General features: G+C 47.8%; 1 protein-coding gene across 13 annotated transcripts in view; it reads left to right on the forward strand.

Annotated features, from left to right (window-relative positions):
- Window positions 1-23430, forward strand: part of kcnab1a (potassium voltage-gated channel subfamily A regulatory beta subunit 1a) — a 568613-nt gene that overhangs the window by 155651 nt on the left and 389532 nt on the right. Inside the window, exon 2 of one of the 13 annotated variants that reach the window (XM_085990338.1) lies at window positions 5213-5357. The exons of the other annotated variants lie outside the window; for them this stretch is intronic. The gene's annotated coding sequence lies outside the window, so the exon portion shown is untranslated. The remainder of the gene's footprint in view (window positions 1-5212; window positions 5358-23430) is intronic. 13 annotated transcript variants of the gene reach the window in all.

The raw sequence follows: 23430 nt of genomic DNA on the forward strand, positions 1-23430 counted from the left end.
TGATCCACTGTTACCGGCATTCTCAGCAAGACGAGAACAGCTGTCCATCTGTCAGGGAACATTGATGTATGGAACAAGGGTGATTATCCCTCCTAAGTTAAGAGAGAGAGTTCTAAAAGAACTACATGAAGGTCATCTGGGGGGAGTCAAGATGAAAAGCCTTGCTAGGGCTTATGTGTGGTGGCCGGGTATCGACCAACAGATAGAGGATCTGACGAAAAGCTGCTTAGGGTGCCAAAAAGCCCAAAATGCACCTCCAATTGCACCGCTGCATCCATGGGAATGGCCTTCAACCCCATGGCAACGTGTACATATTGACTTTGCTGGTCCATTCATGGACTCCATGTTTTTAATTGCGGTGGACGCACATTCTAAATGGCCAGAAGTGATTAAAATGACTACCACTACCTCGGAGAAGACGATCGCGGTGCTAAGAACGATATTTGCAAGAAATGGATTGCCAGAGCAAATATGTTCAGACAACGGACCACAGTTCGTGTCAGAGGAATTCCAAAAATTCCTGAAGAAGAATGGGGTGAAACATTATACCTCTGCCCCGTATCATCCAGCTACGAATGGGCTGGCCGAGAGGTTTGTACAGACGTTCAAAAAGGCAATAAAGGCCATGAGCGAAGATCAGATTCCACTGCAACACAAGGTGGACAATTTCCTACTGGCATATCGAAACGCCACCCATGCAACAACAAACCAAAGTCCTGCCATGATGTTCTATAACAGGAGGTTGCGGTCCAGGTTGGACTTGTTAAAACCAAATGTGCGGAGGGAAGTCGAAAACAAACAGTTCCAGCATATCAATAACAAGCCCACTCGGAGTTTTGAAATAGGACAACCGGTGTTAGTCAGGGACTATAAAAACGAGAAATGGCAATCTGGAACAATTCGGGCCAGACAAGGACCCCTGATGTTCACGGTAGATGTTGGTGAAAACGTAATGCGATGTCATGCTGACCAACTGGTGGGATCGAGAACAAGGGTCGAGCCCATGGTTACGACAGAGACAACCGTGGAGGAAGTTAGTGAACCTGAAGCATCTACCTCAGAAGTGAATATACCTGATGATGATGTCCTATCCATAGGGGATCAACTAGATGAGTCACCCCAGCAACGAGAACCAGAGACCCCTGAAAGGCGTTATCCGTCTCGGATCAGGAGGCCTCCTCAGAGACTGAATCTGTGAACTGTTTTTACATGAAGTTGTGTATATATGTTATTATGTTATGTTAAATGGGGAATATATACTGTTAAGCTAAAAAGGGAGGATTGTGGTGTATGTAACCGTTCCACCTTTAAGAGAACTATTTTAAGAGATGCACTACTTTATCTTGGCTGCTGTATACTGTAATACCGGTGGTGACCACACCGGTATATAAGTGCTGTGTAATGATTTATTGGGCAGTTCAGCCTGACCTTCGACTAGTAAAGACCTGTTGAATTTATTCTTGTGGTCTGTGTGCAGTGATTCTTATTAACAATAACTAGAACACACAGACTTAACATCTTCCACCTCCTCATCTGAGGAGGATATGTGACGAGCCACTTGGTCCTCAGGAATCTGCAAGCCACGACGCTGTGCCATGTTGTGAAGTGCACAGCAAACCACGACGATTCTGGAGACCCTGGCTGCTGAGTACTGCAGGGCTCCACCTGATCTATCAAAGCATCTGAAGCGCATCTTCAGCAAACCGATGGTTTGCTCGATTATGACTCTGGTGGACATGTGGCTGGAGTTATAGTTCTCCTCAGCTTCGTTGGATGGGCTCCTCAATGGCGTCATTAGCCACGTCTTCAGGGGATCGCCCTTGTCTCCAAGTAGCCATCCATTAAGCTGGTCTGGCGGACTGAATAGCGGAGGCACACTAGACTGGCGCAGTATGAAGGAGTGATGGCAACTGCCAGGGTACTTGGCACAAACATGCAAAATTTCCTTCTTGTGGTCACACACCAGCTGAACGTTAAGGGAGTGGAAGCCCTTGCGATTGACAAAAATACTTGGATTGCGATGGGGTACGTTAAGGGCCACATGTGTGCAGTCAGTGACGCCCTGCACCCTTGGAAAGCCTGCCAGATTAGCTAATCCAACCGCACGCGCCGTGACACTTGCTTGATCCTTAGTGAAATGGATGTGATTGTGTGCGATGGGAAAGAGGGCATCGGTTACCTGCGTGATGCAAGTGTGTGCGGCTGCCCGGGAGATGCCGCTGATGTCTGCTGGATCCCTGGAATGAGCCTGAGGGAAAAAAGTTGATTGCGGTGGTGACTTTGACGGCCACTGGTAAGGGTTGTCCACCTGGTCCTCTGGCCTGCAGGTCTTGTTGCAGCATTGCGCAGATGTCACCCACTACCTCTCGCGAAAGTCGGAGCCGCCTTTGGCACTGCTGCTCAGACATGTTGAGGTAGCTGACCCTGTGTCTGTCGACCCTGTTTGGGGGGTATCTCCTGCGCCGGCGGGCTTCCATGCGCTGGCCCCTTCTGGCCTGTGCAGCTTCAGGTGGGTGAGTAGCAGCTTGGCGCTCCTGTTGTTGCTGCTGCTGTTGGTGCTGCTGCTGTTGGTGCTGCTGTTGTTCATGGTTCTGCTGGTGCCGTGGCTGGTCTTCGTTCTCATCTAATGTCCAGAAGGGAAGGAAATAAATGGCTCCCATGCTTCTGGTATATGCCTCAGTTGAGGAAGCGCTCAGTCAAGGTGGCGAGAGGGGTTTCCCAGGTCACACTGGAAATGGGTGTCAGGCTCCAAACTTCCACAGCTGTGGTTATGCCTTCTAAAAGTTCCCCCAGACCTGAGACTACAAAGTCCTGCCACCTGCAAATGATGGCTGATCAAATCTCCTCTTTAATGGTTGAGCTGCAGCTGATAGTCAGTAATCCAATTGTGCTCCCGCCAGGTTTCACTGTCGTGATTCAGAACAGGCGTGTTTCACATGGGAAAAGGGTTAAAATTGCAAAGGCCTTTCAAAATGGCATTATAGAGGCAATTTAGTGCTTGTTAAGGACCTTATCGGCCTATCCCGCCTCTTGGAGGCGGGACGGAGACGAGACCATTAGACACAAATTAATGAAAATTGCTTGGAGGTGGGATGGAGGCGGGGTTGTGCCCGCCCGCCAGTTTTTGCAATTTTAACCCCCCACACGCCTCCAATCCCGCCTCCACGGCCCAATGAAAATCCTGCCCTATACCTCTATTCATGAAGCCCAGGATCCCATAAGCGTTTTTAACTGGTTTGTCAACCTGCCCTGCCACCTTCAATGATTTGTGCACACATACCCCCAGGTCTCTCTGTTTGTGCACCCCCTTCAGGATTGTACCATTTAGTTTATATGTCCTGTCCTCATTCTTTCTACCAAAATGTATCACTTCACACTTTCCTGTGTTAAATTTCATCTGCCACGTGTCTTCCCATTTCACCAGCCTGTCTATGCCTTCCTGAAGTCTATCGCTCTCCTCCTCACTGTTCACTATACTTCCAAATTTTGTGTCATCTGCAAATTTTGAAATTGTGCCCTGTACACCCACGTCCAAGTCAATAATATATATCAAGAAAAGCAGTGGTCCTAGAACCGACCCCTGGGGAACACCACTGTATTCCTTCCTCCAGTCTGAAAAACAACCGTTCACCATTGCTCTCTGTTTCCTGTCACTTAGCCAATTCCATATCCATGCTGCCACTCTCCCTTTTATTCCATGGGCTTCAATTTTGCTGGCAAGCCTATTATGTGGCACTTTGTCGAACGCCTTTTGGAAGTCCATGTACACCACGTCAGCCGCATTGCCCTCATCAACCCTCTCTGTTATCTCATCAAAGAACTCAATCAAGTTAGTTAAAGTGAAGTGCAGTTAAAAAGAAAGACTGTCATTTATATAGCTTTACAGCCAATTAAGTACTTTTTGACGGGTAGTCACTGTTGTAATGTAGGAAATGCAGCAGGCAATTTGTGCACAGCAAGCTCCCACAGACAGCGATGTGATAATGACCAGATAATTTGTTTTAGTGATGTTGATTGAGGGATAAATATTGACCAGGACACTGGGGATAACTCCTCTGATCTTCTTCGAAATACTGCCATGGGATCTTTTACATCCACCTGAGAGAGCAGACAGGGCCTCGGTTTGACGCCTCATCTAAAAGACGGCACCTCCAGCAGTGCAGCACTCCCTCAGCACTGCAGTGGAGTGTCAGCCTAGATTTTTGTGCTCAAGTCTCTGGAGTGGGACTTGAACCCATAACCTTCTGACTCAAAGGCGAGAGTGCTACCAACTGAGTGACGGCTGACAGTTAAGATGCTTTTTAAACTAAAATTGTAAAATAAAGCCATATGTTAACATAGGTATCTTGGCAACCTTGCAGAGCCCAGTAAATTTCTCCCTCACTTGCCCCATGTTCGAGCCGCAGATGCGAAAGCATTCACTTGCTCTATTAACTCTATCTATGCTGCTCTGACGATGCTCTTTATTGTATCTTGGCACGCCCCTCCAAAAAGAACCATCCTTCTCCTTAGTACCTCCTGCAACAGGACCTCCAAACTGTGCCACTGAATGAGTTTTTTTTCCCCCTCAGTTGCAGGTCAGTTTTAAGGGTGACCAACGGCTCTATAACAGTGGCCGGCACTCAATAATCTGCCCCTGACCCTGTGGAGCTCCCGATGCAGCATTCATTGAGTGACGGGAGTGCCAATTATCTATTCTAATGAGCTGACGTAACATCATAGTAGGAGGGCAGCAGGATGCACCACGGGAGTACGCAGGGCCAAAAGATCACCATGCTGGGAGCATTATCCATCCTCTTGTTTATTCACATCCAACCACTGTGCAAGGAACTTAATGAACAGCATAGAAAAGATTGCTTTCAACAGCCTACGGTCAAAATCAGCAGCAAATTCCAACTTGCAAGTGTACTAAAGTTTAATAAAAAATAGAATTCTTGTTCAGCGAAGACCCCTGCTCTGCAGTAATGTTTTTGCTACCTCACTGACCAGTAACTGCTATGCTGGTCCCAGAATTTGTGGGGTAATTTGAACTTGCTTTGCATAAATGGGCGATATTGAATCGGCCACCAATTTTATGTCGTCGATGGAAAACAAAATGGGCAGGGTGTACAAATTACTCCCTTTGTTTTGATTATTTTTAATTAGCAAGTTATTGGAAAAATAATTGAGGTATAAAATGCATTATTATAAATAAAACTACTGTGTTTTTCAGAAAATGCAACATTTTGGCACAAAGCAGATACAGATGATGTGCTGGTACAGTAGCTGCAATGAGATCCACATACTATTCACTGATTAGGAGAATCATAGAAATTACAGAAAAGAACAAGGCCATTTAGCCCATCATGCCTATGCTGGTACTATCTCTTCACCTGAACTTATTTACTCTATTCCCATTCTCTGCTCTTTGCCCATGTGCTTTTATGTTCTTCATTATTAGATTAATGCATTTGCACTGATGTTTTACTGATTTGTACATAGTACCCCATTAAATACAAAAAGAAGTATTTGACTCCATCTGAAGGATAGAAACATAGAACATAGAAAAATAGGAGCAGGAGTAGGCCATTCGGCCCTTCGAGCTTGCTCCTCCATTCAATATGACCATGGCTGATCCTCTATCTCAATACCATATTCCCGCTCTCTCCCCATACCCCTTGACACCTTTTGCATCTAGAAATCTATCGATCAAATAAATGTTCTAGAGGTTTCATCCATAGAGTAAACCAACTGGATTAATAACTGCTAATGGTGCAGTTACACTGTTACCATTGCATCAATATGAAACAGCTTCTGAAGTGCACAACACAAAAGTGGTAATATAACTCAAGACTCAGATCTCGATTTGACTCTCGACACACTAGGAGAAATTGGGTGAGTAGCGCCACTTGTTAGCGCCTAAAGAGGCAGGCAGTGGCTGTAGCGCCACTGGCTGCGCCTCCCGCGATATTGAGTTGGGGCGATAATGGTGGCGTTAGCCTTTTGCGCTGTGCCGCCACCGATGACGTCATCGGTGTGCGCAGCGCCCCGTTCACGATGTTTGGTTGCGAACGCCGCAGTTGCGCCGTTCGCTACCCGCGCCCGGTTCACGGGGCCTTACTGTGCCGGCAGCGGCGCAAGTTAAGGTGGAGGTGCGGGGCGGCCGCCTGCCAGCACCTCCGTCCCCGGCCTCCTGACGCCCCCCCCCCCCGCGGCATTGCCGGCTGTGTCCCGAGAGCCCAGCACTTCTCCTCGGTGCCAGGCTCTTTTGCCGGCACTCGCGATCGGGGATCGCGCTTTTGCAGGCCCCTCCCCCTTAACAATGGGAGGAAGGCCTGCAGTACCGCAGCGTGCCGTACCGCAGCGTGTGGCGCTGCGGCACGTTGTGCTGCAATATTCAGTTTCAGCGCCCTAAGAGGGACGCGGAGCGCCTCGAGCCTCAAACCCGTCTCCCTCTAGGGGCAATGAAACTGAATATCGGACGATCGCTGAAGACTCGAACGCTGCGTTAAATCCTGCGCTCAGGCGAACTTGGCGCTGGTTTGGCGCCTCAACCCAATTTCTAGGCCAAGCAGCCTGAAACCCCTTCTGAAAACCATTTTACAACGGTTCTCTTCAACTTTATTCATTTAACTTTAATATTAGGAGAAAGCTAATGATTCTGCTCCTGTTTTTCCAACATTAAAAATTAGCTGCCCAGAAAACATAGCAACATGAGTAAAGCATTCAGCCACTCGGGTCTGTTCCACCATTCAATCAGATCATGGTGTAAAGTTCCCCTACCGAGACCACAAAAACGATGTGACCTAAAGTTCAGCAACAAGGGGGCTGGGGGATTAAAAACAGAAAATGCTGGAAATACTCAGCAGGTCAGGCAGCATCTGTGGAGAGAGAAGCAGAGTTAACGTTTCAGGTCGATGACCCTTCATCAGAACTGGAAAAAGCTTGAGATCGAACAGGTTTTTAAGCAGGTGCAGGGGCAGGGAAAGGGGGAGGGGAGGAAAGAACAAAAGGGAAGGTCTGTGATAGGATGGAAGGCAGGAGAGATTAAGAAGAGACATTAAGAGAGATTAAGAGATGGCGCAAGGCAAAAGGAGATGGTAATTGGACAAGTTAAGAAAAAAAAGATGGCTCTAGATGAAGTGTAAATGGCACTGGCAGAATGAAATACAGCTGCCATGTGGGAGAGAGAAAATAAATAAATAAATTAAAAGAAATAAATAAATGACAAAAAAAAGGATAGGGGCAGAGGTTATGGTCTGAAATTGTTGAACTCTATGTTGAGTCCAGAAGTCTGTAAAGTGCCTAATTGAAAGATGACGTGCTGTTCCTCGAGCTTACGTTGAGCTTCATTGGAACAGTGTAAGAGGCCGAGGATGGTGAGGTCTGACTAGGAGTGGAGCGGAGAATTAAAATGACAGGTGACCGGAAGCTCGGGGTCACCCTTACGGACTGAACGGAGGTCTTCCGCAAAGCGGTCACCCAATCTGCATTTGGTCTCCCCAATGTAGAGGAGACCGCATCGTGAACAGTGAATACAGTATACTAAATTGCAAGAAGTACAAGTAAATCGCTGTTTCACCTGGAAGGGGTGTTTGGGGCCCTGGACAGTGGGAAGGGTGGATGTAAAAGGGCATGTGTTACATTTTCTGCGCTTGCACGGGAAGGTGCCGGGTGAAGGGGAAGGGGTGTTGGGGGTGATAGAGGAGTGGACCAGGGTGTCGTGGAGAGAGCGGTCCCTTCGGAATGCTGAAAGGGGAGGTGAGGGGAAGATGTGTTTGGTGGTGGGATCACGCTGGAGGTGGCAGAAATGGTGGAGGATGATCCGTTGAATGTGGAGGCTTGTGGGGTGAAACGTGAGGACAAGGGGAACCCTATTGTGGTTCCGGGAGGGAGTGGGAGGGGTGAGAGCAGAAGTGTGGGACATAGAACGGACACAGTCAAGGGCCGTGTCAACCACGGTAGAGGGGAATCCTCGGTTGAGGAAAAAGGAAGACATGTTGGAAGCACTGGTATGGAAGGTGGCATCGTCAGAGCAGATGCGGCGGAGATGGAGAAACTGGGAGAATGGAATAGAGTCCTTACAGAAAGCAGGGTGGGAGGAAGTCCAGGTAGCTGTGGGAGTCAGTTGGTTTGTAGTGAATGTTTGTCAATAACCTATCCCCAGAGATGGAGACAGAGAAGTCGAGGAAGGGGAGGGAAGAGTCAGAGATGGACCATGTGAAGGTGAGGGAAGGGTGGAAATTGGAAGCAAAGTGAATGAAATTTTCTAGTTCAGGGCAAGAGCAGGAAACAGCACCGATACAGTCATCAATGTACCGGAAAAAAAGGTGAGGGAGGGGACCCGAGTAGGACTGGAACAAGAATGTTCCGCATATCCCACGAAAAGGCAGGCATAGCTGGGATCCATGCGGGTTCCCATAGCAACACCTTTAATTTGGAGGAAGCGAGTGGAGTCAAAGAAGAAGTTGTTCAATGTGAGAACAAGTTCAGCCAGGCGGAGGAGGGTGGTGGTGGATGGGGACTGGTTGGGCCTCTGTTCAAGGAAGAAGCGCAGCGCCCTCAGGCCATCCTGGTGGGGGATGGAGGTGTAGAGGGATTGGACGTCCACAGTGAAAAGGTGGGGCCAGGAAACTGGAAACTGTTAAAGTGGCAGAGGGCGTCGGAAGAGTCACGGATGTAGGTGGGAAGAGACTGGACAAGAGGAGAAAAAATAGAGTCGAGATAGGAAGAAATAAGTTCCGTGGGGCAAGAACAGACTGAAACGATGGCTCTACCAGGGCAGTCCTGTTTGTGGATCTTGGGAAGGAGGTAGAAGCGGGCTGTGCGGGGTTGGGGAATTATGAGGTTGGTGGCAGCAGGGGGAAGATCTCCAGAGGAGATGAGGTCAGTGACAGTCTTGGAAACGGTGGTTTGATGTTCGGTAGTGGGGTCATGGTCCAGGTGGAGGTAGGAGGAGGTGTCGGAGAGTTGGCGTTCAGTCTCCGCTAGGTAGAGGTCAGTTCGCCAAACAACAACAGCACCACCCTTGTCAGCAGGTTTAATGACAATGTTGGGGTTGGATCTGAGAGAATGGAGTGCTGCAAGTTCAGAGGGAGGTAATTTGGCGTGAGTGAGGGGAGCAGAGAAATTGAGATGGCTGATGTCACGCCGGCAGTTTGCAATGAAAAGATCTAGAGAGGTTAAGAGGCCAGAGGGAGGGGTCCAGGTAGAACGAGAATTCTGAAAGTGGGAGAAAGGGTCAGCTGTACGGGGTGAAGACTCCTGGCCAAAGAAGTGGGCACGAAGATGAAGGCGGCGGAAAACAGAGCTCCGTATCGTGCCGAGCTCGAAATTCATTGAAATAAAGCTCAGGTCTTTGCTAAGGGCTGATCGCTCAGGGTCAGAGAGGGGAAGGTCAGGGGGGATAGCGAAAACACGGCAGGGGGTGAGTTTCGACGATGCCACCTTCCATACCAGCACTTCCGACATGTCTTCCTTTTTCCTCAACCGAGGATTCCCCTCTACTGTGGTTGACACGGCCCTTGACCGTGTCCGTTCTATTTCCCGCACTTCGAGATGTCCGGTGTTCAGGTGAGTGATGGGTGCATGAGTGCAAAGGTAAGTGTGTTTGGTCTGTGTAAAGTGTTTACAGAAGTTCTACTAACCTTTACTTACCTTCACAGCCTTCCTTCCTTCAGTTCTCGGGAGTCCCTCATCTCACCGGCACAGAAAGCAGAATGGCTGGCAGCTGTCAAAAATTGCAGCATTCAGCTTTCTGTTCCGGGGAGATCTCTAAATCATCCTGAGAGGAAGGAATTAACATAGAATACAGATTGTCAGTGTTTGACAGCTTCAAACAGCTGTGAAACGCTGATATTTCATCTGTCAAAAGGTCTTGACAGATGAAATATCAATCTGTGACATCACCTGTTGCCGGGTGGCCCTTAATTGGCCTGCTGAGCCCGCTGGGCGGGCTCAACAAGGTCAATCAAGTCAAAATCGTGTGGGTTGGCTGGAACTCGATGGAGGCGGGTCTACAACCTCGAAAGTTGTAGTCCCGCCTCCTACCCGACTCCTCAATGAAAATCCAGCCCATAGAGTTATACAGCACAGAAAGAGGCCCTTCGGCCCATCGGGTCCGCTTCGGCCATCAAGCCCTGTCTATTCTAATCCCATTTTCCAGCACTTGGTCTGTAGCCTTGTATGCTATGGCATTTCAAGTGCTCTAAAATGAATGTTGTGAGGGTTCCTGCCTCTACCACCCTTTCAGGCAGTGAGTTCCAGATTCCAACCACCCTCTGGGTGAAAAAGTTTTTCCTCAAATCCCCTCTAAACCTCCTGCCACTTACCTTGAAACTATGCCCCCTGGTTATTGACCCCTCTACTAAGGGGAAAAGTTCCTTGCTATCTACCCTATCTATGCCCCTCATAATTTTGTACACCTCAATCAGGTCCCTCCTCAGCCTTCTCTGCTCTAAGGAAAACAACCCCAGCCTGTCCAGTCTCTCTTCATAGCTGAAGCGCTCCAGACCAGGTAACATCCTGGTGAATCTCCTCTGCACCCTCTCCAATGCAATCACATCCCTCCTATCGTGTGGTGACCAGAACTGCACACAATATTCCAGCTGTGGCCTAACTAGCGTTTTGTACAGCTCCATCATAACCTCCCTGCTCTTATATTCTATGCCTCGGCTAATGAAGGCAAGTATCCCATATGCCTTTTTAACCACCTTATCTTCCTGTCCTGCTGCCTTCAGGGATCTATGTACATGCACACCAAGGTCCCTCTGATCCTCTGTGCTTCCTAGGATCCTACCATTCATTGTGTATTCCCTTGCCTTGTTAGTCCTCCCAAAATGCATCACCTCACACTTTTCAGGGTTAAATTCCATTTGCCACTGTTCTGCCCATCTAACCATCCCGTCTATATCGTCCTGTAGCCTGAGGCTTCCCTCCTCGCTATTTACCACTCCACCAATTTTCGTGTCATCTGCGAACTTACTGATCATACCTCCTTCATTCATATCTAAATCATTAATGTACACTACAAACAGCAAAGGACCCAGCACCAATCCCTGCGGTATACCACTGGACACAGGCTTCCAGTCACAAAAACAACCTTCGACCATCACCCTCTGCCTCCTGCCACTAAGCCAATTTTGGATCCAATGTGCCAAATTGCCCTGGATCCCATGGCTCTTACCTTTTTGACAGTCTCCCATGTGGGACTTTGTCAAATGCCTTACTGAAGTCCATGTAGACTACATCAACTGCACTACCCACATCAACTGCACTACCCTCATCCACACACCTAGTCACCCCATCAAAAAATTCAACCAAATTGGTCAGATATGCTCTCCCCCTGACAAAGCCATGCTTACTATCCCTGATTAATCCCTGCCTCTCCAAGTGGAGACTAATTCTGTCCCTCAGAATTTTTTCCAATAATTTCTGGAAAGTCTGGCACGAAACACTTGGTAAAAGTTGAGTACTTTTATTTGGAACAAAACAGAGTCAGGCACAATACACCAAACAGCAATCTAATATTAAGAAACAAAGACACAGCTCATCCAGGTTGTGTTCGGGGTAGATTAGTATTCTGGTGTCTGCATAGTTATTATAGGCTGTGGTGCCTTTGTTATGTTATTTCTCTACCCTGAGCAGAAGGTGTGGGCTCATTTATATAATAGAAAATGATGCCTGATTATCAACAAGCATTAACCCATACAAGTTGCTTCCCCATGTCTCCTAATTAGAGGGGGCCAATAAAAGGCTACCAGTGGTAGGACTTACGGCAGTTGACGGTCATATGCCCAAAGGTTACTTCAGTCCAAGTTGTGGGTCTTTGTTGGGCTTTTTTTTTGCCAACTCCCCCTGTTCTTTCTGACAACTACTAGTCACTTATCTATGTCTATGCTTGGACATGAGTTTCTGTTAAACCATTGTCTTCGCCAAGGCCATGCTTTGCATCTGCGTGCCTATCTCTTCCGGGGAAGAAGCAGTTAGTCTTGTTCCCCTGTTGTTTTCTCAAGCATCAGAAAAGGTTTTAAAAAAACATTTTATGCTGCCAAGCCAAAAGCATAATACAAATCACCTTATTGATCATTGATGATAGGTTTCTAGATTTAATTGCATGTGGCTAACTACACAATTTCCTGGTTAACATATTGAATAACTAAATTGATTAGTAATATAGATATTCAAGATGGTCTTTCCATGGTGGAGGAGTTACATAGGATTACATAGGATATACGGCACAGAAACAGGCCATTCGGCCCAACCAGTCCATGCCGGCATTTATGCACCATTCACGCCTCCTCCCAACTTTCCTCATCTAACTGTATCAGCATAGCCCTCTATTCCCTTCTCTCTCATATGCTTATCTAGCCTCCCCTTAAATGCTTCCATACTATTCGCTTCAACTACTCCCTGTGGTAGCGAGTTCCTCATCTCGCCACTCTCTGGGTAAAAAAGCTTCTTCTGAATTTCCCTATTTGATTTCTTGGTGACTATCTTATATTGATGGCCTCTAGTTTTGCTTTTCCCCACAAGTAGAATAGATAAGGGAGAACCTGGGATGGCAGGAATGACGTATGAGGAGAGATTGGGTCGATTGGGCTTATATTCGCTAGAGTTTAGAAGAATGAGAGGGGATCTCATTGAAACTTATAAAATTCTAACAGGACTAGACAGACTAGATGCAGGAAGGATGTTCCTGATGGTGGGGGAGTCCAGAACCAGGGGTCACAGTCTAAAGATAAGGGGTAAGCCATTTAGAACAGAGATGAGGAGGAATTTCTTCACCCAGAGAGTGGTGAACCTGTGGAATTCTCTACCACAGAAGGCAGTTGAGGCCAATTCATTAAATATATTCAAGAAGGAGTTAGATATATTTCTTAAGGCTAAAGGAATCAAGTGATATGGGGAGAAAGCAGAGACAGAGTACTGAATTTGGATGATCAGCCATGATCTCATTAAATGGCGGAGCAGGCTCGAGGGGCCGAATGACCTTCTCCTGCTCCTATCTTCTATGTTTCTATGGAATCACTCTCTCTGTGTCTACTCTATCAAAACCTTTCATAATTTTAAAGACCTATATTAGGTCACCCCTCAGCCTTCTCTTTTCAAAAGAAAAGAGAGCCAGGCTGTTCATCCTTTCCTGATATGTATACCCTCGTATTTCTGATCTCATCCTTGTAAATCTTCCCTGCACCCTCTTCAGTGCCTCTATATCCTTCTTATAATATGACGACGAGAACTGTACACTGTACTCCAAGTGTGAATTTAAAATGGCTGCCATGAGTCTATGACCCCTTCCAATGGCTGATCCGTACCTCAACTCCATTTACCCACCTTTGTTCCAAGTCCCTTGATACCCTTATTCAACAAAATCTGTCAATCCTTGTCTTGAAAATTTCATTTGACGCAGCATCCACAGACTTTTGGGAGAACGAGTTCCATATTTCCACTACCCTTTGTGTGAAAAAGTGCATGCTGATTTCACTCCTAAATGTACTAGCTCTAATTTTAAGATTATGCGACTTGCTCTGAGTTCCCCACAAGAAGACATAGCTTCTTTGTATCTACCCTATCGAATTCCTTAATTACTTTAAATACCTCAATTAGATCACCCCTTAACCTTCTAAACTCAAGGAAATACAAACCATGCAACCTGTCCTCATAATTTAACTATTTAAGTCCTGGTATAATTTTGGTGAATCAGCACTGTAACCCTTCCAAGGCTAGTATATCTTTCCTGAGGTTTGATGCCCAAAACGGAACACCGTACTCCAGATGGGGTCAGACCAAGGCCCTGCACAACTGAAGCACCACTTCCTCACTTTCAAATTCCAGCCCCCTTGAGATAAAGGCCAACATTTCATTAGCCTTTTTGATTGCTTTTTGTACCTGTGCACTAGCTTTATTAGATTTCGATGTACCTGTACAGTAGCATGTATAACAAAATCCCTTTGTTCTTCATTAAGAAAGCGGAAGGCACACACATCCCCACACTGGACTGCATCTGCCGTAGTTTTGCCCACTCACCTAGATTGTCTATGTCTCTTTGTAACTTCCTGCTCCCATCCACACACAAAGGGCTCGATTTTAATTCAGCTGAGTGGGCGGGTTTGGTGGCGGGTTGGGCGCGAAAACCGGAAAAACTGCTGGTGGAATGCAAACCTGCCTCCATCCCACCTCCACGCGATTTTCGCAAGTGTCGGGTCACCTGCTCCGAACTGACCCGACAGCAAACGGTGGGACAGACAGTTAAGGCAGTTTGTCAGCTTGTTAACTGCCTCAATAATCCTATTTTAATCTGCGATTCCAATTTTAGTGCTTTTGGCTCCTGTTTCCTGTCTTCCGAGAAACACGCCAGCTGCAATGAATCGGGTTTCTCGAGGACATGATTTGTTGTCAATTGCTGCAGCCGCTTAAAAATGCTCCTGCAACATGGCTGACATTCAAATGCCACAACTTTGTTGTTGGAGGTTTGGGATAACACTTTGCAACTCCACTTGCAAGCTTCTTGCTGTTATGTATTGTGTGTTCTATTGTGTGTTCTCCTCCCACCTGTGGTGGCGCTGTCACAGGAGATAAATGGTTGGGTATTCTCTCGGTTAAGTTTAGCTCTCTTTGTTCGGAACTTGCCAGAACTTCCTTTCCTTCCAATAAAGCACTTCATGTTTGAATCTCTGAGTTCTGAGTCCTAAATTGTGTCTAGGTAGAAAGGTACCGACACAACAAGTGGCAACGAGGAGTGGATGAATCTGCGTACGTTACAGGTGCGGTGAGTAAACAGAAAATTTAATTTGAAACGTGAGATGGCTACTATATTAGGAAACATCGGTGATTTTGATGAAAATGTGGAGCAATGGAGCGCATATACGGAACGTTTTGACTATTTTGTATTGGCGAATGCGGTGGCAAATGAAAAGGTCGTGCCTACCTTTTTGAGTGTAATCGGGCCGAAGACTTTCAATTTACTTCGCAGCCTCGTGCAGCCAGATAAGCCAGGAACTAAAACATATACGCAACTAGTGGAAATTCTTGGAGCACATTTTTCACCAAAACCTCTGGTTATTGCTGAGAGATTTAGATTTCACAAACGGAATCAAGAGGAAGGGGAATCAGTGACGATGTTTATTGCTGCTTTAAAAAGGTTGTCGGAACACTGCCAGTTCAAGGAGGTGCTGAATGACACCATTAGAGACAGACTTGTGTGTGGTCTGCAAAATGCAGCCACACTGAAGCGCCTTCTTACTGAGGACAACCTTACTCTTGAAAAGGCCATTGAAGTTAGTGTCTCCATGGAGATGGCGGAAAAGGAGGCTCACCAGTTGAGTTCAACAGGGAGAGTTCACAAGGTGTCATCTGAGCCTAAAGGTGTGCGGAACGGCACATGTTACCGTTGTGGGAAAACGGGCCATCACGCTAATGACTGCTGGTGTACGGAGCTGGAATGCCGAAATTGTGGCAAAAAGGGTCACATTGAACGCGCCTGTAGAGGTAAAAAAAGAACAGACAGAGCTGGGAAGCATGGAAGCAAAATGTCTATTTGGACAAGAGAGGCAAAAGAGTGTTCATTCAGTGCAGTATGATGGAACAAGCAAAACAGAGGGGAGCGACACCTCTGAGGAGGAAGAGGTGCATATACTGACGGTTGCAAGCGGTTCAAATGGCTACTGGGTGTCACCACTGGTGGAGGGACAATCAGTGCGGATGGAGGTGGACACAGGCGCGGCTGTGTCCCTTGTTTCAGACACTGTCTACAACAAAATGCTAAAGCATCTTACCCTTCAGCCAACAAACATTGTGCTAAAGATGTATACCGGCGAACCTGTGGCCATGAGAGGCGTCATTGAGGTGACAGTTAAATTGAACGGACAGACTGCAAAACTGCCACTATATGTGGTAAAGGGAAATTACCCATCGCTACTGGGACGTGCGTGGCTAGAGAAAATCACGCTGGACTGGCCTGCAGTCCGCATGATGTCAAAAGGGGAGTCAGGTCTGACTGCAGTGTTAAACAAACATGCAGAACTCTTCAATAGGGAACTTGGGAGCATGAAAAAGATCAGCGTGAGACTGGACATTAAACCTGACAGCAAGCCGAAGTTTCAGAAAGCCCGACCTGTACCCTATGCAATTAGGCCAAAAGTTGAGGCTAACTTGGAGGCCTTAGTCGAGAATGGAGTCCTGGAGCCTGTGAGCGTGAGCAAATGGGCCACACCCATTGTTCCTGTCCTGAAAAAGGATGGATCTGTTCGAATTTGCGGGGATTTTAAAGTGACTATTAACCCAGTGCTGTCTGTGGAACAGTACCCTCTTCCCCTCATTGATGATCTTTTTACGGGCCTGGCCGGAGGGCAAAAGTTCAGCAAAATAGACTTATGCCAGGCTTATCTATAAATGCATGTCGATGACAAATCAAAGGAGCTGCTGACAATTGCGACACACAAGGGGCTATACAGGTACTGCCGCCTTCCGTTTGGAATTACTTCGGCCCCTGCTCTATTCCAAAGGGCAATGGATCAGATTTTGAGTGGACTGCCAGGAGTCCAGTGCTACCTGGACGACATCCTTGTCACTGGGACAAATGAGGAGGATCATCTTCTGAACTTGGATGCGACACTACAACGACTGAAAGAGTACGGACTCAGAGTTCGTAAAGACAAATGTGAATTCTTTCAGTCTTCAGTTGAGTACCTGGGGCATGTGATTGACGCTACTGGCCTGCATAAGGCGCCGCCAAAGGTCAAGGCGATCGTGGAGGCCTCAGCACCCCAGAATGTGAGCCAGTTACGTTCATTTCTGGGGCTACTTAACTACTATGGGAAGATTATTCCAGACTTAGCAACATTGCTGTAGCCATTACATCAGTTGCTATGTCAAGGCAAAACATGGAAATGGACTGAACTGTGCAACGAAGCTTTCGCCCAAGCAAAGAAAGCATTGCTGAATTCGGAGGTCCTGACACACTTCGACCCAAAGCTACCCGTGCAGCTAGCATGTGATGCGTCACCATATGGTGTGGGAGCAGTCATATCCCACATCATGCCTTCGGGTGAAGAGAAACCTATCGCCTTCGCATCACGCACCTTGAACAAGGCCGAGAGTAAATATGCGCAGATCGAGCGCGAGGCCTTGGGAATCGTTTTTGGAATTCGAAAATTTCATCAGTACCTGTTTGGGAGAAGGTTCACACTCCTGACAGACCACCGTCCATTGACTTCAATCTTCGGGCCCCACACCGGAATTCCGTCTCTCGCTGCAAGCAGGATGCAAAGGTGGGCTTTACTGTTGTCAGGGCACACATACGACATCAAATATCGCAAATCAGATTTGCACAGCAACGCAGACGGTCTCTCAAGGCTACCCTTGCCTGTTACTCCCCCAGAGCCTCGTCAGATAGACATCTTCTACTTTAGACAAGTGGAGGGAGCACCTGTCACTGCAGTTCAGGTGCGAAGGTACACCCGCAACGATCCAGTCCTGTCTGAGGTAATGGACGATGTCATTCGAGGGAGAGCGATAGGAGATTCTCCTAGTTTGAAACCTTCCGTTTCAAAAAGAAATGAGCTCTCCGTCCAGGCAGGTTGTCTTCTTTGGGGACGCTGTGTCATCATTCCGCCACCTCTGAGGGAACCTATACTGCAACAACTTCATACAGGTCACAGTGGGATGGTTCGGATGAAGGAAATGGCAGGAAGCTACTTCTGGTGGCCAGGTCTCGATGGGAATATTGAGGAGAAAGCCAAAACATGTTCCCCATGTCAAAGGGTCTGGAATGTTCCACAGCTGGCAACCCTACACCCCTGGGATTGGCCTGCAGAAGTGTGGCAGCGAGTACATGTGGACTTCGCCGGTCCTTTCGAGGGGAAGATGTTTATGGTGGTTGTGGATGCTCGTAGCAAGTGGCCGGAGGTCGCTGTGATGAGGTCTACCACGGCAGAGAAAACAATTGAGAAACTTGGTGAGATGTTCAGCCGTTATGGCTCACCGGAACAACTCATAAGTGACAATGGTCCACAATTTGTATCACAGGAGTTTGCAACCTTCCTGCATGTGAATGGTGTCCAACACATCAGGTCTGCGCCCTATCATCCCTCTACTATCGGTCAGGCAGAAAGGTTCGTGCAAACTTTGAAGCACGCCTTGAAGGCATCGCAAGGTCAGGGCTCAATCCACCAACGCCTGAACAGCTTCCTGTTGTCCTACAGGAATGAGCCGTATGCCACAACCAAAACTTCCCCCGCTTCGCTCATGATGAAGAGGCAGCTGCGGACAAGTTTTGACTTACTCAAACCTCCAAGGGCAGAGCAGGTTGTCCATCGTCAACAACAAGCTCAAGTTGAAAAGAGAGAGAAAAGAGCTAAGGAGAGACGGTTTCATCCGGGAGAGCACGTCCTAGCTCGAAACTACAACACTGGACCGAAATGGTTTCCTGATACGGTGATCGCGCAGACGGGCCCTGTGTCTTACACGGTTGAGACTGCTGAGGACGTCGTCTGGAGAAGACACACAGATGAACTGTTGCTAGGAGCAGAGACAGCCACAGAGGCTCCAACGGCTGGTTGGCCTGAACTGTTTCCGAATGATACCGCAAACCAGCATCCTTTGCCACAGTGCTTTTCTCCAACACCGGAAGTCAAAGAGACTGTTCCACCTGTGCATACTCCTGACTTTCAACTGACACAGGTACCTTCTCCATCCAGGCCTGTGTCAATGCCTACTGCTGTGGAAGCCAGCGATGACCGCCGGTATCCTGTCAGAGAGTGGCGGCCTCCAAGACGCTTGGATCTGTAGGCTTAGTGACTTACCCACAAGACTGGGGCAGAATAAACCCCAGGGTAAAGTCAGGGTTTGAGGCAGTTTACCTCTACCCTAGGTTAGTTGAGTGTATTGAAAGTAACTTACCTATTGAGGAATACTGTGGACCTTCCATTTAAGAGGGGAGGAAATGTTATGTATTGTGTGTTCTATTGTGTGTTCTCCTCCCACCTGTGGTGGCGCTGTCACAGGAGATAAATGGTTGGGTATTCTCTCGGTTAAGTTTAGCTCTCTTTGTTCGGAACTTGCCAGAACTTCCTTTCCTTCCAATAAAGCACTTCATGTTTGAATCTCTGAGTTCTGAGTCCTAAATTGTGTCTAGGTAGAAAGGTACCGACACAACAAGTGGCAACGAGGAGTGGATGAATCTGCGTACGTTACAGGTGCGGTGAGTAAACAGAAAATTTAATTTGAAACGTGAGATGGCTACTATATTAGGAAACATCGGTGATTTTGATGAAAATGTGGAGCAATGGAGCGCATATACGGAACGTTTTGACTATTTTGTATTGGCGAATGCGGTGGCAAATGAAAAGGTCGTGCCTACCTTTTTGAGTGTAATCGGGCCGAAGACTTTCAATTTACTTCGCAGCCTCGTGCAGCCAGATAAGCCAGGAACTAAAACATATACGCAACTAGTGGAAATTCTTGGAGCACATTTTTCACCAAAACCTCTGGTTATTGCTGAGAGATTTAGATTTCACAAACGGAATCAAGAGGAAGGGGAATCAGTGACGATGTTTATTGCTGCTTTAAAAAGGTTGTCGGAACACTGCCAGTTCAAGGAGGTGCTGAATGACACCATTAGAGACAGACTTGTGTGTGGTCTGCAAAATGCAGCCACACTGAAGCGCCTTCTTACTGAGGACAACCTTACTCTTGAAAAGGCCATTGAAGTTAGTGTCTCCATGGAGATGGCGGAAAAGGAGGCTCACCAGTTGAGTTCAACAGGGAGAGTTCACAAGGTGTCATCTGAGCCTAAAGGTGTGCGGAACGGCACATGTTACCGTTGTGGGAAAACGGGCCATCACGCTAATGACTGCTGGTGTACGGAGCTGGAATGCCGAAATTGTGGCAAAAAGGGTCACATTGAACGCGCCTGTAGAGGTAAAAAAAGAACAGACAGAGCTGGGAAGCATGGAAGCAAAATGTCTATTTGGACAAGAGAGGCAAAAGAGTGTTCATTCAGTGCAGTATGATGGAACAAGCAAAACAGAGGGGAGCGACACCTCTGAGGAGGAAGAGGTGCATATACTGACGGTTGCAAGCGGTTCAAATGGCTACTGGGTGTCACCACTGGTGGAGGGACAATCAGTGCGGATGGAGGTGGACACAGGCGCGGCTGTGTCCCTTGTTTCAGACACTGTCTACAACAAAATGCTAAAGCATCTTACCCTTCAGCCAACAAACATTGTGCTAAAGATGTATACCGGCGAACCTGTGGCCATGAGAGGCGTCATTGAGGTGACAGTTAAATTGAACGGACAGACTGCAAAACTGCCACTATATGTGGTAAAGGGAAATTACCCATCGCTACTGGGACGTGCGTGGCTAGAGAAAATCACGCTGGACTGGCCTGCAGTCCGCATGATGTCAAAAGGGGAGTCAGGTCTGACTGCAGTGTTAAACAAACATGCAGAACTCTTCAATAGGGAACTTGGGAGCATGAAAAAGATCAGCGTGAGACTGGACATTAAACCTGACAGCAAGCCGAAGTTTCAGAAAGCCCGACCTGTACCCTATGCAATTAGGCCAAAAGTTGAGGCTAACTTGGAGGCCTTAGTCGAGAATGGAGTCCTGGAGCCTGTGAGCGTGAGCAAATGGGCCACACCCATTGTTCCTGTCCTGAAAAAGGATGGATCTGTTCGAATTTGCGGGGATTTTAAAGTGACTATTAACCCAGTGCTGTCTGTGGAACAGTACCCTCTTCCCCTCATTGATGATCTTTTTACGGGCCTGGCCGGAGGGCAAAAGTTCAGCAAAATAGACTTATGCCAGGCTTATCTATAAATGCATGTCGATGACAAATCAAAGGAGCTGCTGACAATTGCGACACACAAGGGGCTATACAGGTACTGCCGCCTTCCGTTTGGAATTACTTCGGCCCCTGCTCTATTCCAAAGGGCAATGGATCAGATTTTGAGTGGACTGCCAGGAGTCCAGTGCTACCTGGACGACATCCTTGTCACTGGGACAAATGAGGAGGATCATCTTCTGAACTTGGATGCGACACTACAACGACTGAAAGAGTACGGACTCAGAGTTCGTAAAGACAAATGTGAATTCTTTCAGTCTTCAGTTGAGTACCTGGGGCATGTGATTGACGCTACTGGCCTGCATAAGGCGCCGCCAAAGGTCAAGGCGATCGTGGAGGCCTCAGCACCCCAGAATGTGAGCCAGTTACGTTCATTTCTGGGGCTACTTAACTACTATGGGAAGATTATTCCAGACTTAGCAACATTGCTGTAGCCATTACATCAGTTGCTATGTCAAGGCAAAACATGGAAATGGACTGAACTGTGCAACGAAGCTTTCGCCCAAGCAAAGAAAGCATTGCTGAATTCGGAGGTCCTGACACACTTCGACCCAAAGCTACCCGTGCAGCTAGCATGTGATGCGTCACCATATGGTGTGGGAGCAGTCATATCCCACATCATGCCTTCGGGTGAAGAGAAACCTATCGCCTTCGCATCACGCACCTTGAACAAGGCCGAGAGTAAATATGCGCAGATCGAGCGCGAGGCCTTGGGAATCGTTTTTGGAATTCGAAAATTTCATCAGTACCTGTTTGGGAGAAGGTTCACACTCCTGACAGACCACCGTCCATTGACTTCAATCTTCGGGCCCCACACCGGAATTCCGTCTCTCGCTGCAAGCAGGATGCAAAGGTGGGCTTTACTGTTGTCAGGGCACACATACGACATCAAATATCGCAAATCAGATTTGCACAGCAACGCAGACGGTCTCTCAAGGCTACCCTTGCCTGTTACTCCCCCAGAGCCTCGTCAGATAGACATCTTCTACTTTAGACAAGTGGAGGGAGCACCTGTCACTGCAGTTCAGGTGCGAAGGTACACCCGCAACGATCCAGTCCTGTCTGAGGTAATGGACGATGTCATTCGAGGGAGAGCGATAGGAGATTCTCCTAGTTTGAAACCTTCCGTTTCAAAAAGAAATGAGCTCTCCGTCCAGGCAGGTTGTCTTCTTTGGGGACGCTGTGTCATCATTCCGCCACCTCTGAGGGAACCTATACTGCAACAACTTCATACAGGTCACAGTGGGATGGTTCGGATGAAGGAAATGGCAGGAAGCTACTTCTGGTGGCCAGGTCTCGATGGGAATATTGAGGAGAAAGCCAAAACATGTTCCCCATGTCAAAGGGTCTGGAATGTTCCACAGCTGGCAACCCTACACCCCTGGGATTGGCCTGCAGAAGTGTGGCAGCGAGTACATGTGGACTTCGCCGGTCCTTTCGAGGGGAAGATGTTTATGGTGGTTGTGGATGCTCGTAGCAAGTGGCCGGAGGTCGCTGTGATGAGGTCTACCACGGCAGAGAAAACAATTGAGAAACTTGGTGAGATGTTCAGCCGTTATGGCTCACCGGAACAACTCATAAGTGACAATGGTCCACAATTTGTATCACAGGAGTTTGCAACCTTCCTGCATGTGAATGGTGTCCAACACATCAGGTCTGCGCCCTATCATCCCTCTACTATCGGTCAGGCAGAAAGGTTCGTGCAAACTTTGAAGCACGCCTTGAAGGCATCGCAAGGTCAGGGCTCAATCCACCAACGCCTGAACAGCTTCCTGTTGTCCTACAGGAATGAGCCGTATGCCACAACCAAAACTTCCCCCGCTTCGCTCATGATGAAGAGGCAGCTGCGGACAAGTTTTGACTTACTCAAACCTCCAAGGGCAGAGCAGGTTGTCCATCGTCAACAACAAGCTCAAGTTGAAAAGAGAGAGAAAAGAGCTAAGGAGAGACGGTTTCATCCGGGAGAGCACGTCCTAGCTCGAAACTACAACACTGGACCGAAATGGTTTCCTGATACGGTGATCGCGCAGACGGGCCCTGTGTCTTACACGGTTGAGACTGCTGAGGACGTCGTCTGGAGAAGACACACAGATGAACTGTTGCTAGGAGCAGAGACAGCCACAGAGGCTCCAACGGCTGGTTGGCCTGAACTGTTTCCGAATGATACCGCAAACCAGCATCCTTTGCCACAGTGCTTTTCTCCAACACCGGAAGTCAAAGAGACTGTTCCACCTGTGCATACTCCTGACTTTCAACTGACACAGGTACCTTCTCCATCCAGGCCTGTGTCAATGCCTACTGCTGTGGAAGCCAGCGATGACCGCCGGTATCCTGTCAGAGAGTGGCGGCCTCCAAGACGCTTGGATCTGTAGGCTTAGTGACTTACCCACAAGACTGGGGCAGAATAAACCCCAGGGTAAAGTCAGGGTTTGAGGCAGTTTACCTCTACCCTAGGTTAGTTGAGTGTATTGAAAGTAACTTACCTATTGAGGAATACTGTGGACCTTCCATTTAAGAGGGGAGGAAATGTTATGTATTGTGTGTTCTATTGTGTGTTCTCCTCCCACCTGTGGTGGCGCTGTCACAGGAGATAAATGGTTGGG

The sequence above is a fragment of the Somniosus microcephalus genome, chromosome 6 (assembly GCF_052327205.1).
Source record: "Somniosus microcephalus isolate GS21.2 chromosome 6, FLI_Smic_1.0, whole genome shotgun sequence".
Classification (NCBI taxonomy): Eukaryota; Metazoa; Chordata; class Chondrichthyes; order Squaliformes; family Somniosidae; genus Somniosus; species Somniosus microcephalus.